General features: G+C 36.6%; 1 protein-coding gene across 1 annotated transcript in view; it reads right to left on the reverse strand.

Moving 5' to 3' along the window:
- LUZP2 (leucine zipper protein 2) overlaps window positions 1–18,382 on the reverse strand; it is a 278,267-nt gene that overhangs the window by 132,465 nt on the left and 127,420 nt on the right. Inside the window, 2 exon segments of the mRNA XM_045577714.1 lie at window positions 1,109–1,179; window positions 4,505–4,618. The gene's annotated coding sequence lies outside the window, so the exon portion shown is untranslated.

Raw genomic sequence — 18,382 nt, forward strand, 5'->3', positions numbered from 1 at the left:
TCTCATAATAGATGTCCTTCAAAAATAAACAAACTTTTACATCACTGTATTAATTCTACTTATCCTATATAATAAAAGGGTAATATGCAAATTGACCCTAACAGCAGAACAACCAGAACGACAGCTCGACCAGTCACTATGAGGCACACTGACCACCTCTGAGTCCCTTTCCCTGGTCAGCAGGTTCCGATTGCCTGGTGTTGAATGGGGAACTGGGGATGGGTGGCAGGGGATGCAGGTAGGGCCAGGCCAAGGCACAGAGGGCAACCCGCAGAGGGGCAAGGCTGGCAAGCAGGCAGGAATGGTTGACCTCTCTGTTGCTTCCCCCAGTGATCAGGCTCCAATCATCTGATGGAAAATCTGGTGGGTAGTAGCCTGGGGTGGGGCGGGCTGTGGGCAGCCAGGGAAGATGGCCCTGATTGCAGGCCTGGCCTAGGGACTGTGCCCACGCATGAATTTCATGCCTAGGCCTCTGATGTTGCTAATAAGATTACTCCATTCCTCACCACCCCCACCATTTTCATCAGGATTGAGTTTGGATTTGATTAAATATTGACCCACCACCTGGCCAATGTGGCTCAGTGGGGGAAGGTGGACCTATGCATCAGGAGGTCATGGTTTGATTCCTGGCCAGGGCACATTCCATGGTTGTGGGTACGATGGTGGGGGACATGCAGAAGGCAGCCTATTGATAATTCTCTCTCATCATTGATGTATTTATCTCTTTCTCCCTCTCCTTTCATCTCTGAAATAAATAAAATTGACCCACCCATGTCAGTGTTATTGGATCTGTCTATCAATGGCAGACTTATCAGGCTCCATCGTCTAAGGCAATCCAGGAGAATACTGCTGATCCTTAAACACTGGAGTTATCATGTACAAGCAGCATTGTATCGCCATCACAGGGGATGTGTTAGAACTATAGACTCTCAAATGCCACCCTAGATTTATGCATAAGAATCTGCATTTGAACAAGACTTTCATACATTCAAGTGTAAGAGGATAAATTAACACATTTGCAATGAACTGACTTTTGTGAAGTTTCTGAATAGAGTTCAACACTATGGAAAAGAGGAATTGAAAAACTAAAAGGAAAGCACAATCTTACCTTTGTTTCTGACCTATTTCCAGAAGCTTCTGAACATCAGTTTTGGCAGATTTCTCTTCATTTTTCAAAGACTAACAAGAAAAGGGGGAAAAATGAGTTTTATTCAAGTGATAAATCGAAGGTGCTCTTTAAAAAGAGGAAAAAGAAGAAAAAAGTAAAGAGGCTCACTTTACTTTTGACTCCATGGCACAAGGGATGGCGGCACTTATGCCCTGGGACAAAAATGTGCAAATGATGCTTCATGTTTCTAAGGATGCCCACAGAAATGTATGCCACCAAATGGTGCAAGTATTGCACAGTAGGCGAAGGGAATGAACCGAGTCTGAATCTATAGAGGTTCAGTAGAGGGAACGTGGCCTCCAAATATCTAAGTCTCTGAATATGTGAATATAAAATACAATATATCTCCTAGTCTTTGTTTGAAGTTTACTGTGCCCTCTGCAGCCATGTTAATCCAACTCTAGTTCTATAATAATAAAAATGTGATATATTAATTAGACCCAATGTCCTTCCAGATGACCTTCCAGACAAAGCCAAGGGGTCCAGGAAAGCCTAGATCCTGGGTTCCTGCCAGCAGCCAGAGGGAAGCCCAGGACTTGGGTGCCAGAGGGAAGCTGGGTAAAGGAAGGCCTACTCTTGCACAAATTTCGTGCACCAGGCCTCTAGTAATTTCTAGAAATAAAAGGGTGTATAAAAGGGCTCCCTGAACAAGCAAAGTAATAATACAACTTAAGTTCAAAGTGGCCAAAAAGCATTCACCTGTTTGGACTTATCTATTTATTATTTATGAATAATGAATAATGTAATAGAATACAAAGAAGAAATGGAACGCTATAATATATATATTTCAGAGAAGAGAGGAGAGGAAGAAAGAAATAGAAACATCAATGATGACAGGGAATCATTGATTGGCTGCCTCCTGCCTGGTCCCTACTGAGTATGGAGCCTGCAATCTGAGCATGTGCCCTTGATTGGAATCAAATCTGGGATCCTTCAGTCCACAGGCTGATGCTCTATCCACTGAGCAAAACTGGCTAGTGGATAGTCTTATTTATATTCAGTAAATTATGTAACAGGGTAATCTATTTTCTTGATATTCGAAGTTGAAATTGAGAGGAATAATGTTGTTTTTAGGAAGAGAAGCTGTAACAGGTAGGGAATTGAAAATAGCAAGAATGCCAAACACTTTGTTTACTCAGTATTTACTTGACAAATATATATACTGAATTATGCAAAACATGTTCAGAGTCATGGTGTCTGCCTTCACAACATTTTCATTCTAATGCTAAAAATAGATACTTCCTATAGAAAGATAAACATTCTGATAGACATGTGGTGGACTGAACCTCACATGAAAAACTTCTTCCCTAAAATGACAGTGTATATTAGAAAACAGCCAATAAAAAAAAGCTGTGTTTATTTGGGAAGAGTAGCTTCTCATTAAAATACCAAGAAAATAGGACAAGAAATTATGATATGGGAAAAGTCACCAATCCTGTGGCCTACACATGTCTTGTTACCCTTTAAAAATGTAAACCCATGAAATGACACATTTATTTATTTATTTATTTATTTATTTATTTATTTTGTATGGATATTTAATTTTATTTAAGACCTGATATTGTAGCCTGTTAAGTTCCTCATATCATAAAACTAAAGAACACTGGGTTTTACCATGAATAATTTATTTTACTTGTGATAATGCCAGCCCACACATAAGGATCTGTTTGACATTGAAATTGGGTCTCAAAAGAACTGGTGGCACAGAAAGAAGCTCACTACAGACTGATTCATATGCCTTTCAGCATAACGATTATTGCTTGTCTCATTTTTGATTCTTATAAGAATATTTCCAGTAGGAAATTATATATTTTTATCAAGCCATTTTCTAGATTGTAATTGTGTTGTGATTTAGGCTACTGATCACAGAGATTGAGTGTGTTGGCAATATTGTCAACATTGACCACCCCTAGGCATTCCATGATAGGCTTGAAATATTCTCAAAGTGCCAGGCGTTTCATGCCTTGAGGAGGTACAGGTGTCTTGTCTATTCTTTGTAGCCTCATAGAACTAGTGAATTTCTACCCAAAACTAAAATGCAGCCCTGGTATCAGATTCCTATGAAAATCAATTTACTGCCCTTTTCATCTTAGTCAGCGCTTCCCTAAGACTGTGAAATTTCCCTCCCAGCACTATTATTCTTGCACTGTTATCCTGAGACCTGTCTGTGCGCCCTACTGGAAACTGGGTGTTTATTTGTTGTTTTGTTTTCTTTTTTTGTTCTCAAGATATAAGAACTTCTGGAACAAGAGCTGGGGCATGGGTCCAAATACTAGCTCTGCCACCTGACTTTCTCTGTGCTTGTGATAGCTTATAAATCATTCTCTAACTCTGTTTTCTCACCTACAAAAATGAAACTACTAATAAATAGAGCATAGTTGTCATATGAAAATTAAATAAAAATTGTGGATGGAGTACCTGACACAAGAGCTTGACCTTGTCCCATAAGCTGAGGTGGTTATTAACACCATCATCATCATCGCCATTGTCATCATCCTTGTGCAAATAGAAAGCTAAGGACAATGGTGATTCCATGTGGTTCTGACACATGGCTCAGTGCAATAAGTAACTGACTGGCTATGGAGCCAGATTACTTGCATTTAATGTCTGCCTTCCCTTGTGACATTAAAAATAAATGATCTTCTCAAAGCATGACTCCATAAGTGCAACAGGAAAATCATATTAATAGTATCTGCCTTATAAATATATTAGGAAAATTAAATTCCATAAAATAGCCAAAGCTATATATATATATATATATATATATATATATATATATGCTCAATAAATATAATGTTTAAGGTAAATATTAAAATATCATAGATTTCAAAATTTTTTCTTATCATGTAGATTTTATCTTTTTTTAAATTGAGATTTTCTGAGTGTTAATACATTTTTATAGATGGCACTCTCCTTCCTAAGACATTTATCCACTTTATTAAGCGGTTTAAAAATCTTCAGAGTTAATCTTTGTGAAATTAAAAATTCTTTTCTAGGGAACATGCCTATATTTATTGAACTCTTGATCATAATTACTTTTCAAAATATTAAAAAACACAGGGGTCAAATTGATCTTAGAAGCAAGGAGAAATTGATGGCTTTGCCAAGCACACAATTTTATCATTCCTAAATTTGCAAACCACAGACTCGCAGACTGCATTTCAATTGACATTTCATTTCAAAGCTCATATAATAATAAAAATCATCTTCATGGTCAAGCCCAGAAACATATTCAAAACTGGTTTAAAAATAATGAAGGAATCTTTATATGCTAATCTGTTGAGACAAACCAACAGACTCGTCCTTTGCTGCTGGGGAAATTAGTTTTCATCTCACCTGAAGGTTGACTTTAATTCCATCAAGTTCTCTTGACGTCTTTGTCAGCTGACGAAGGATGGTGCTTCGCTCCTTAAAGACTTCTTTCAGCTGCTTTTGTAGCTCTTCATAGTCCTGTCTAACACAGAAAGAAAGGGTGTGAGAGCCCCCCAGTGCTTCCGCCTTAGTCATAACCACAAACCCTTGAATGTAAAGCAAAATCTAGAGTCATTGAAACCTTACTTACCAAGATGTTTTGTTCTTATTCTTTCATCAAAAGGGGAAACTTTGAAAAATCAAACAGTCTTAAAAAAAAAAAAAAAGGATTTATTTTGCATTGATGACTATCTAAGTTAAAGTGAGGTTCCAGAATAATACTATATATCTTCTATATGCACAACATGATTTGTCAGGTTCCACTTGGGAAATAGATATTTTCATGACACAAGCACACTTTTTTCAGAGATCCTTGAAGTTTTGCAGCAAGAATGATTTGTACCAATGCATCTCAAATATACAGACAGGTTCTGACATAGGGGGTGAAGCCAGAACAGAAAAAGGGGTCTTGCTTCCTCCCAGATTTGTAGGGAAGGAAGCCCATTGAAAAGGCACCTTTTGGTGGTAATGCAGGTCCAATCCTCTCTGGTTTGGTCCTGGGCAACCTGCAGGGATACACAGTTGCCACCATCCAGAACTGAAATATTATTGCTGATATGTACACATAAGGAGCTGTTTGACATTGAAATTGGGTCTCAAAAGAACTGGTGGCACAGAAAGAAGCTCACTACAGACTGATTCATATGCCGTTCAGCATAACGATTATTGCTTGTCTCATTTTTTATTCTTGTAAGAACATTTCTAGTCGGAGATGATCTCACTCATTTAGGGGAAATGGTGAACAACACAGACTGATGAACAAGAACAGACCCAGAAATAAGGAGCCATGGGTCAGAATGTTGGACCTCAAAGGGAGGGTGGGGATAAAAGGGAGAGATCAACCAAAGGACTTATGTGCACACATATGAGCCTAAACAGTGGTCAAGGACAATAGGGGGGTGGGGGCATGAATGGGGGTAGTGGGGGATTGGAATGGAGGGTTGATAACAAATATGTGATACCTTAATCAATAAAGAAATTAATAAAAAAAGAAAAGGCACCTTTTCCATACATGTCTAAGATACTCTATTGCTACTGAGAAAACAACATGCCTATGAAAATCAGTCTATAAATATAGTGAAATCTGAACAGATTTGTTAACAATTACTATTTAAAAGGACTTGTTTATCTCAGTTATATATATATATATATATATATATATATATATATATATATATATATGCTTATTCTATTTTTCTCTTGTGATCTTTGCAAGAAGATAAGACACATATTGTAAATATCATTTTGAAAAAGAAAAATGAGTTCAGAGAAATTAAGTTACTACCCTAAAATTCTATTTAAGAAATTAATGACTGAGGTGTGTGTGTGTGTGTGAGTTTGTGTTTAGCAGGGGAATATATACAAGGAAACATATGATTGCCAGTGCAGCATAAAACTGTAACTGATTGTAGAAGATTAAAATGATTAATTGGAGAATGTGGGAGAGTTGGTATTCCAGGGGCAACTTCCTGGATAAACTTATTAATATAAAATACATAAGGTGCTCCTTGAAAGATAAGTAGAAATTAACTATATTGAGGGGGAATGCATGAGTAAATACTATTGAAAATGAGCTTACAGAATTAAAAATAAAGCATACTAATAAGTGTCAGATAGTTTGGAGACCTAATTAGGCAGTGGGAGGTTTGCCTTTGAAATAGAATGTGAAAAGCATAAGCAAAATTATGCAAGATTCTTAAGGAGTTCATGCATTGTTTTGAAAACAAGGGGGAGTAATTGAAGTGTCTGATTTATTTATGTTTTGGCAATATTCTCCTGGTTAAAAACTGTGGAGTGAACTGGAGAAAGGAAGTTACCTTAGCAATAATCCAGGGTAAAGATTGAGGCTGCCTAAATTAGATTAGAAACAGTGGAGGCAGGCAAGCTTGAATTGATTTCAGCAAAACATACAAACTAGAATCAATAATATATAATTTAAAAGTATTCTGTCTGTGTGTGTTATGGGTAGAGAGTGGGAGGGCTTTTGTTATTAAGGATGCCATGTTTCTGACTTAGGCAACTACTGGACAAAGTCCTTCAATGAGAGAAGTCATAGGACCAACAATTTTTCAGTGAAAGTTAGGTTGATAAATTTAAATTTAAAACTTGGAGGAAAATGGTGCAAACTTTCTTCTCTTTGGTTTTTTAATAAGTAAAATGCAATACTAACACTGACCTCACTCAGATTGTTATATATTAAATGGAGCAATTTTTGTAAAGCTTTGAGCCCTTAATAGGCAATTACATTTTTAAAATCTCTTTTGTTTATAAATCTGGTGAGTGTGTATGCTTTCTAAAGAATCATAAAGAAACTGGGTCTACCAATGGCCCTTACTGATAAATTTGTGTCATCTTCAATAGGTTTCTATTACAATTCCTTGCTTTTTTTCACTTTTTTTTTAAATTTATTGATTTTAGAGAGAAAGGAGGGGAAATAGAGAGAAACAGAAACATCAATGAGAGAGAAACTTATATGGGCTCTCTCCTACATGCCCCAAGCAGAGATTTAACCTGGGCATATGCCCTGACCAGGAATTGAACTGGTGAATGAGGCAATGCTCAATCCACTGAGCCACTTTTTTGCTAATTTTTAAAATGTAGGTCTCCAGCACTCTTCCCATTCTTCTTGTTTGAAGGAAATTGGAATACCCCATTGCTAAGAACTTTAATATGTCTTTCTGGTATGAGATTTTCACTAATGAACAGTAATCAGCCAGTAACCAGATAGTTATTAATGCCCCAGGTTTCCTTTAATCTCATAGCAAAGTCAAAGAATGAATGGTGAGGCTCATTTTCATCTAATTCTAATCATACAACTTTACTTCATGTTTATTTCTCCTGAATGTGGCAGAATTAACTTGGTGACCGTAATAAATCACAATGTTAGATAATATGCATCGACAATGTATTACATACAAGATAGTGTTATATATATTTACTTATCTAATCTTCAGAACAACTCCATGAGATAAGCACTAATATTAACCCCACATTTTACAGTTGAAGAAGTTGAATCACCAGGATAGTAACTTCCAAGAACATATTTATCTTAAGGAACAGCTTTATCAGTCAATCTTCAGTTTGCAATGCCTTAGCCATTGCATTGTGAGAACATACTGAGTTGATTAGGAATTTATTGCAATTAAACATTCACTATACCCCTCACAGAACTTAATGAGTATTGCTATATTCTGTGAGGGGTATAGTGAATGTTTAATTCACTGTGCCTCTGGGCCTAGTTTTCCCTTTTTATGTATATATACACACACACATTTATATATACATATGTATATACACACACACATATACCTAGTATATATATGATGCAATAAAGACCATATATGTGGGCATAATTATATTTTCCTGAAAATTGCTGTGATTTATATTCCTAAAAGTGGAAATATTTTACTCCAAAGTTAGCATGTTAATTTTGATAGGTTCTAGTAAATTGCCTTCCTATAAGCTATTCTAGTCTATACTTCTGTTAGAAATATATTTTTATATTCTTTTCAACACATTCCCCTGAGCTGGGAATAGTTCCTTTCTTTATTTAATATCTGTTAATGGCATGAGTGGAAAATGATACCTTCTATATTATATAATTTCTATCATAGGAATATTGATTATATTTTCATAACTTTATTCCTACTTATATTTCTTCATTTAATTATCTACATATTCCTTTTACCCTTTTATATTTTGAGTTAGTTGTTATACTACTTTCCTGAGGTTTCTATAACAAGGTAACTACAGAGTGGGTGGCTCAAACAACATAATTTTTTTTTGTCTCACAATTCTAGATGCTAAAAATCCAAAATCAAGTTGTTGGTAGAGTTGGTTCCTTAAGAGGCCTATGGAGAGATGATCTGCTCAGGGTCTCTCTCCTTGGTTAGCAGATGTCTGTCTTCTATGTCTCTTCACAGTGTCTTCTATGTGTGCCTCTGTGTCTAATTCTCCCTTTTTATAAAGACACAAGTCTTGTTGGATTAGAACCCACTTGAATAACTTAATTTTAACCTGATGATTTCTGTAAACACCCATCTCCAAATAATGTTACATCTCAGGTACCTAAGGTTAGGACTACAACATAAGAATTTGGGGTGGGGGTATAATTCAATCCCTAACAGGAGAAATTCATTTCTAAATGTCCTTTCTCTTCATATTCTTGTAAAGCTTAGCATCTAAGTTATGCCTAGCCCATGAGACAAATTGAAAAGTATTCCCTATTTTCCTATTACTTGAAAGAATGTGTGTAAGTTTTCTTCTCTGAATGAAGAGAATTAATATGTAAAATCATGTGTTCTAACGTTTCCTTTGTGGGAAGGTATTTATCCAATGCTTTGTTAGGTAACTATTCAGATAGCCTAACTGTCCCTGTGTCAATATCAGTAAGACATTACTTTTAGGAATTTTTCCATTCCATTGCCATTCATTTAGGTTATGATTCTGAATGTCAGCAATCTGGTCTGAGCTCAGTTTGGCAGTTCTCCTCTTGGCTGGATTTACTTTTGTTTCTGTGAGCAAGTCCTGGTCAACCAAATGGCTCTGTCTTCTGTGCTGTCAGTTTGTCAATGAAGACAATTGGCCTATATGTCTCTCTTCATCCAGCAAACTAGCCTGAGTTCATTCATATTCTAGATGCTTAGGGTTCTAAGAGAATTCGCAGAAGTAAAAGAGTATTTTGGAGGCTTAGGATTAAGATGACATTGTGAAAGTGAAAAACTGTGTTGGTCACAAAATAAGTCACAGATATAGGCCAGATTCAAGAAGCAGAGAAATGCACTTCACTTCTTGACGGGGAAAAAGCTTGAAACTTATAGCTGAGAATAAAGAGAATACTCTTAGTTCCAGTCCTCATGATATGAATATTTATAGCTCTATATTAATTGATTTTTTAAAATAATTTTGCTTCTCCAAGTCAGTTAACGTGCTGCTTCTTAATTAGACTTTTTAAAGTTAAACTTTTATTTGGATCCATTTATAGTTCAAAGAATCAGTAGTTCCTTTGGCTAAACCAAAGTCGAGGATGTCTTTCCTCTGAACTGAAACTATCTTGATTCTCCTTTAGCTTCCTTTGCTCAGGTTTCATCATTTCCCTCTTACATGTCTTGTGTTTGGTTAATTTCTTGAAAATATTTAAATATATTTTTATTTTAATTTCTATGAATAGAAACTGAAATTAAGATAATCTCCTGAGTAATCATATATTAAATTCTTAAGAGCCTTCAAAGACCATCATACTCTACATTAGGGGTGTCGAACTCAATCAGAGAAGGGGCCAAAATCTAAAATCCAGCCTAAATCGCGGGCCGAATGGTTTACTGAACAGTCATAAACTGTCATTGTGATGGAAACGCAGTGGAGTGCAGTGATGACAGTGCAGTGCGGGCCACATTGCAAGGCCTGGCGGGACGGATTTGGCCCGCGGGCCTCGTGTTTGACACATGTGCTCTACATAGTCTTACTACTTTTGATTTCACAACATAAAATCTATATATATATCAAACTAGTCTCCTCAGACCTCATCTTCCTGTCAAGGTTTTCTCTATTCCCCATCTCTTTTCAAAGCTTTATTATTGTATTAATAGTAATATATTATTTATATATGTTTCATCACAAAATTGAAATATTTGCTGCCTATTACCATGTTTCTATAGCAGAGCATTTTTTAAATATATATTTTAATGATTTCAGAGAAGAAGTAAGAAGGAAAGAGAAATAGAAACGTCAGTAATGAGAATCGTTGATCAGCTGCCTCCTGCATGCCCTCCACTGGAAATGGACCCCACAACCCAGGCATTTGCTCTGACAGGGAATCACAGGTCAATGCTCAAACACTGAGCCACACCAGCCAGGCATACCGTAGCAGAGCATTTTGTTCTGATGATGCTGAATGGTTACCTGAGCCTTGTGCTGCTGGATATTATCAACAATTAAGAAGTCACCCCTCCTCCAAATTTTATGTTCTGGGAAATGTTTTACTACAAAGAAACATTCTTCTTATAAGCCTTACATAAAACTCACACATGACCCCCTTGTTTACCTGTAACAAAGTCATACATAGACCCTCCAAATTCCCCGCTTTGTCTCATAAATGATTAGTTGAACAGTTTGTTCGCACTTACCAATTTGGACAAACTTTATCTGACCAAGTTACTGTCAGGCTCTTCTCCTTTCCCCAGGCAATACATTATACTTAATCAGGTAGCCTCATGGGAACTAAGCAAGCATTCAAACATGGGACATCACATCATCTCTATCCAGCTGTAACACTTCCTTATGAGAATCAGCTGGTGGTAAAGAAAACATTTCCTCTCTACTTGTTTGAGCACAGCACTTACTCACCCCGTTTCTCCACACCCACTTCTTTCTGCTTTTCTCTATTAAAAAAAAAAAATCCTTTCTGCCTTCACTCTAAGGTACATATGCTTTAATGGTTAAAACATTCCTTTGCAATATATTTTTGAATAAATGTAGTTCCTAAGTTGAGATTGTTTTTACTTAATAATACCTTGTGAGGTGCCTAATAAATGTAGGTTGGCTGAATAAATTGTCACTTCTAGCTTTGGCTTAAATTCTTACATTACTCTGGAGTGCTTTTAATGACTCTCTCTGTCAATCTAGATTGAAAAAAAAATAATTCCTTCCCTCACTTCCTGCAGGAAACATCCTCCTATAGTTTTATAGTTCCTTTGTTTTCTAAATTTTCGCATCATATAGTCGGTGTACTTCTTCATTTTATAATTAAATATCAGAGTTAGTACTTTTAAAAGTGTGATTAGCGGCCTTTATAGAATAATGAGTATTCTATAATATATGTATTTCTGTATTGCTTCCCTTTTTTCCTAATAATTGCTATTTAATTTGATGCTTACTAGTAAATTGTTTCAGATTGGGCACTGTATTGTGTGATGTGTCCTCCTCATTCTGGAACCTTCTTTACTCTTTTGGTTCCTTTGATGTCCTTCAATAAATATTTCTCAATGTTTATTCTAAATGAAGCACAATAAAATCAATGATGCTTATCATAGAGTATTTCAACATTTCAACTTTATTTTAATTATTTTAAATACAATTCTGCAAGAGTGTGTCAAATGCCTCCAAATTTAAACCTCATAAAGTTCAAAGCCTTGCAGTAGTGCTCTGAAATCTCAAGAAGGTTTGCTTTGTCTAAAATACAAACTTCTATTCAACCTGTTTGCAGCATTTCTGCCTATAGCTAAATAATCATTTATTATAGCAACCATAATTATAGTTTCATGTTATTTATTCTTCAAAATTATCTGATATGTATTATATAAAAGTTTATGTCAGTCATATAGCAGTCTTTATAATTCTAATAATTATCTAGTTATCTAGAAATATAAGTGACATTATATCTATTTTATAAGCAAAGAAGCAGATATCCAGGGTAATTTTTCTAAGGCCACAGATAGTAAATGATTTTGGCAGTCTTCTACCCTATATATCTTTGATGACTAAATACTGCAATATGTGGTCTCTCTGTAATAAATAAACCTAGTAAATAATTTCCTGTTTTTTCCTACATATTGGAATCTTTGTAAAAATATAAACATTAGACATTATTATACCTAATAAGCATTAGTAAACATTATACATAATCAGGTAGCCTGCAATGTATAGGTAAAACAGGATACACATGGAAATGAGAATAACATATGCCAAAATATGATTAAGAAACATCAACTTCACATTAAATGATCACTGGAAAATTTCATGAAAGAAAATATATTTCTGTTGGGCTTCGAATGATGCATAGGATTATTAAATGCAATAAAGGAAAAAAGGTATTCTAATCAGAATGAACAATATAAATAATAACAATGCATTTGGGAAAGTGCTGAGTGCGTATAAATATCAAATGAATAAGTAATATAGTACTAATTGCTTATAGGGCACTCACAGGACTATTGGGTTAAATGCAAAGAAGTTGACAAGATTCAAATTGTCAAAACTCTTGAGTGTCATGCTCAGAAATTTTAAACAATTTCTATGGAAAATATACTGCTCTATGGATTACCAAGAAAGATATATTTAGGAAGAGGTAGAGTCAGATTTCCAAATCAAAAGCATATCAAGAAGAATAAAGATTTAAGGTATCTTCCCTCCACTTGTCAAAAATATTCCAAAGTATATATTCTTATTTTTTCATAGGCAGGAAGATTGAATGAGTGATTTTTTACTTGGCTGGGCCAGGGCATTAAATTGGTGACTATAGAGAGTTGTATCTTGGGAAACATTTACAATCCCTGCCTTCAGAAAATTGAAGAGACCTGTAAAGTTCCTCTGAATCTTAGCACAAAGGTCATAGATTATTTTTTTAAGAGGCATCTGTGATATTAAAGTGCTCTTTTTCTTTTCTTTGTATCAGACCCAGCATTCAATGTGACCACTAGGATATTTGCATAGCATTGTTTAAAAAGGTCTGCTAATGAAAACTAAGAATACTGCAAAGTCCACTGTGTATGTATGGCAGAATTGGTTCTGTGTTCCTATGTGAAGATGTCTAGAAAGATACTTTTTGGAGGACAGAAGAGCCTCTCCTACAAATATAGTCCAAGATTGAAGTATTATAAGCCTTTGGATAATTTTTATATATATTTTATTGATTTTTTACAGAAAGGAAGAGAGAGGGATAGAGAGTTAGAAACATGGATGAGAGAGAATCATCTATCAGCTGCCTCTTGCACACCTCTTACTGGGGATGTGCCCACAGCCAAACTACATGCCCTTAACCGGAATCAAACCCAGGATCTTTCAGTCTGCAGGCTGATGCTCTATCCACTGAGCCAAACCGGTTTCAGCTGGATAAATTTTTTAAACTAAAAATATATAACTCTTCTCCCACCAATCCTATTCCTGGGAACCTATTCACAGAAATAAAAAATTCCTGCCCTTAGGAACATAACTTTAAAGGAGGACTAACCATAGATAAATGTTTGGAAATAAGAGATCTGAACAAATTTTGTTACATATGGGTAAAGAACCTCCTGTTGACCAAACATTAATCAGGTTCCTATAAGCCCTCTTCTCAACTAGGCTTCAAGCTTGGCATCTATCTTTGTTAGACCAGTATCACCCAGTTATAGTAAGAAACTTTTAAAGACAATTTTGCCAGAATCTCCAGGTTCTGATTACCTAGAAATCTGGTTGTCTTTGACATCATATCAAATTCTTCATCTTCCATGAATTTTCCACTCTGGCCTGCTATCAGCAAGAATCTTGTCAAGATGGATTTTCCAGAATCATCCCTTATTTTTTAATGTTTCCTCTTAGTAATTTTCCATTCACTGACCCCAGCTTTGCCATAAATCCCCAGCTGTTCATGCTGTGGTCAGAATGGAGGCCAGTTCTATATTGAGAGTTCCTTTTCCCCACTTGCAATATTTTTTTGGAATATAATCTACTTTTATTGCTTTTAATTACTATCCAACTCTCATTTTCTTTGACAACATGCCATTAGTATATATTTTAAGATTAAACTACATATCACTTACAGTTATACCAGGTGACTTGGAATAATTTTCATGAAGTACTTTTGAGGAATAAGTGAAAGATTCAAGAGTGTGATGAAACACTAGCTATAATAATGCATAATGACCTATATCTGTGCAAATGTGTACTTGTGTCTACATGCGCCTCTGTAGGATTTTATCAGTAGGTACAGAAGTTTTACATAGTATGGGTTAACAGAGCAGAGGAGGGCTGCTGATAGAAGAGATTCATGAGAGGGGAGGGCAAGAAAACAAGAGGAAAATAGACGGTGCTGCCTTTATATAAAAGTATGAATGTACAAAGAACCTGTTGTTAAAAATTGTAAATAAAGCCTAGCCAGTGTGGCTCAGTGGTTGAGTGTTGACCTATGAACCAGAAGGTCAGATTTCTACTCAGGGCACAGGCCTGGGTTGCGCTCTCCGATCCTGTGTGGAGTGTGCAGGAGGCAGCTGATCAATGATTCACTCTCATCATTGATGCTTCTATCTCTCTCTCCATCTCCTCTCTGAAACCTATAAGAATAGTTTTTAAGTTATAAATAAAAATAATAAGAAAACTCCCTCAATTTTTCTATATCCAAGAACTTATGTTGACTTAACCATCTCTATATCTAAAATCACCCATTGGAGAAATTCAGTCACTGCATAACCTTCCAAGATTTCATGTGCTTCCTAACCAATCCATTGCTCCCCGGGTTAGACTGACAGACAAGCACCTTCCCCGCATCACCTCCAGCTTCACTGCACATGTACCCACTTCCCCCTGTTCCTTTCCTTCCCCCCACCGATCTGCAGGGAATGGATTGGTGGTCCCATGGGGAGCATGAAGCTGTGGCTTTCTGGTGAAGCTGCCAAGATGACCATGCTTATAATGTCTGATTTCCCCTTTGCTCTCTTCCTAGAATTAATATGAATAAACTAGCCAGTTATGATGATAACAGTATTGACATGAAATGTGATACCATTAATTACAGAGAAAAACAACCTTGCCAATAAATGATCAATGGGCTGCTTTTACTATCTTTATTTATACAGAAATATAGTTCACTAGGAGTAGAGGAACCTGTGGCTTTTACACTCTGCTTGATACATGAAATGAATCTTCTGTGTTTCTGACTGATAGGAGTTATATTGATTCTGTAAGTCTCTTAGTCTGAGATGCTTCAGATCCTATCGTCCTGAAAATTGCTTGTAGTCCAATACTCTGAGGTGTGTGTGGTGGAAGAGATGCCTAAGGCCTGCATGATATTTCCCAATTCAACAAAAGGAAAGATCCAAATGTGCTTTAAAGTAATACCATCCCCTTTTTCTACACTAATCTTTTCTTTTCAGGACTTCCCACTGATGCAGATACCTCACCCCACCTCTTCTGCCTGGAAAACACAGGCGGAGAGGACTATTGAAATGTCACATGGGTCTGGTTCCAGCAAATGATCGGTTGCAAAAGAAAATCCTCTCGCCAGAGGAGTGAGTTTCTATTACTTCCCCAAGTGGGGACATATAACAAGAGGATTGGACTCTGGCTTATATTTACTTAAAGTTTTCATGCTCTAAGGATCTGATAAAGAAGCTACTGAGAGCAGCAGGCACTACACCAGCTATTTAATTCACAAACTCTTCTCCATGTAGTCACCGCTGGGAGAGAGAAAGAGCCACTAAATTCTGCCTTCAATTCCTCCTGATTGCTTTTTAAGGCCCACAGATATAAGGATGGCTATACTTGCAGGAAGATGAAAAGTGCAGTGGAAAGCTCTGTACATTTCTATTTATTAGGAATCAGCTGTAACAAATATTTATGATTTAGTGGGAACACATCAGCACAGGAGCTTATATCTGATGTTTTTTTTTTTTTAATAACTGGGGCATTTGAAATAAATTTTCTCAATCATAACTTGAGAGACAGCATAATTTTCTACTAAGTATGAAGAGGTGTGTGACAACTAAAAAATGTAGATATACTTGCTAAAAAAGCATGTTTACCTCTCTCTCTAGCCTCGTTTTCCCAACAGTTTCCTTCATACATGCTACAGTCTAGTTGCAATGCATTTTGTTCCATTTTCTGAATACTCTGTACTCATAATACTCTGTATATGTATTCTCTTCTGGAATGTTTAAACCCATTCTAATCAGACAAACTCTTCTTTTATCTTTCCAGAATGTGCTTGATAGAGTTGGCTGCCTGATCATTAGCCCTTTCCTTCTCTCTTCTCTTGCTAGCATAACCTGACCACTCTCTTTCTTTTATATGTGCAAGTGGCACACAGACAATTTCTCAGCCTCCATTGCAACAAGAGATAGCCATCTCATGTAATAGACCTCAACAATGACAGGTAGGGTCTCCTGATCTTTAGAAAATATTTTTTTTCTATAACAAATCTGGAGGGAATTCAATCCATTTGTATTGTTTCTCTAACAGCATTTGACAACAAATAAGCTTCAACAAATCAGCTTTTTATGTTTTCCATCTGATATTTTGAAGCATGGTGGTCCTGCATCATGTGTTTGATACAGTTTTGTGTAAAGTATTATATAAAAACGCACTCCTGCAGGCACACACATAGACACATGCACAAATACACATGCATGCACACCCAGGGAGAGCTGGTTTTAGAGACTGGTTTTAATACAACTTCTGCAACTTATGACTTAGGCCACTTAATTAATATATTAAAGCCTTATTTTTCATATTTAAAAATTGGAGATAGTGTCACCTTTCTTTAAGGACTGTTGTAAATATTTTTTGTAGAAAATAGATTATGGAAGGGAATGAAAAAGTTGTTTCAATTTATTTCCTTTCTTCTGTCATTCTTTCTTTTTCCTTTTTTTATCAAAAAGGATTTGATTTTCTTGTACTGAACCCAGTTTTAATTAACTGGAAAGGAACGGAAAGAAGAGTGAATATTATCCATGAGCCCAGTAAAGTCTGGGCAAAATAGTAAAGATGCTTGCATGTTGGTCCCACCTGGGAGCACGCCATTGGCCAGAATGGATGTGGCCACTGCCAGGGCTTGAAATCTGAGATACATAAATTCCTGTACTCTTCTCCTCTTCTTCTTGCTGCTCACCTGACTCTTGGCTTCAGGGTTCTCATACTGTGCTCTAGTCCACATGGCCCACAGCCACATGGATCCCTCACACAGGGACTGATGGATTGGAACTAGCTGGGCTGTGCTTTTAGCTCTGCTGGATTCCTGCTATTCCTCTTTCAGGACTGGTTTAAGGGAAATTGGACTTTGCAAACCAAGGGATGTAATTCCATGCAAATAAAGCTTTCTACCACATCTTATCTTTCCATGGGGCCTCCAGAAATTCTTATTCCAGCGGTTCTCCAAGAACTCTACTCCCATTGCTAAGGAGAAGGGCAATCAACACAATTCTCCAATAACACTTAAATTATTTGGGTGTGTATAGGGACCCAGAACACAATTTTAAACAAACAAACAAAGAAACAAAATGCTTTATTTTTTATTTTTTAAATATATTTTATTGATATTACACAGAGAGGAATTGAGAGGGATAGAGAGTTAGAAACATCAATGAGAGAGAAACATCGACCAGCTGTCTCCTGCACACCCCCCACTGGGGATGTGCCCATAACAAAGGCACATGCCCCCAACCGGAATCGAACCCGGGACCCTTCTGTCCGCAGGCCAATGCTCTATCCACTGAGCCAAACTGGTTTCAGTCAAAATGCTTTATTTTTACTGAAAGAAAAATAAGTCCAGCCAAAACTGGTTTGGCTCAGTGGATAGAGCGTCGGTCTGCGAACTCAGGAGTCCCAGGTTCTATTCAGGTCAGGGGCATGTACATTGGTTGAGGGCACATCCCCGGTGGCGGGGGGGAGGTGCAGGAAGCAGCTGGTCAATATAGCTCTCTCATCAACGTTTCTAGCTCTCTATTCTTCTCCCTTCCTCTCTGTAAAAAATCAATAAAATACATGAAAAAAAGAAGTCCAGAAAGAAAAGGTGTGGGGGTGCCTAAAGGACTTGCTATGGTAGAGAGCCAAGAAGAGGGAATAATACGTTAATGGGTATAATAAAGAGAAATTATTCAGCAAATGTTGGGAAAGGTGGTACTAAGAAAAATAAAATTGGCAGGTGGGACATACCTAGTAGCAGAGTGAGACAGAGACTTTGAAAAATAGGCTAGTCTAGCATTTTAAATGCTGTGTTGGTTTCAAACAATGCCTGGTGCCTGCCTCCATCACTGCCCACAGTCTTCCGGACCA

The sequence above is a fragment of the Pipistrellus kuhlii genome, unplaced genomic scaffold (genome assembly GCF_014108245.1).
Source record: "Pipistrellus kuhlii isolate mPipKuh1 unplaced genomic scaffold, mPipKuh1.p scaffold_m20_p_9, whole genome shotgun sequence".
NCBI lineage: Eukaryota > Metazoa > Chordata > Mammalia > Chiroptera > Vespertilionidae > Pipistrellus > Pipistrellus kuhlii.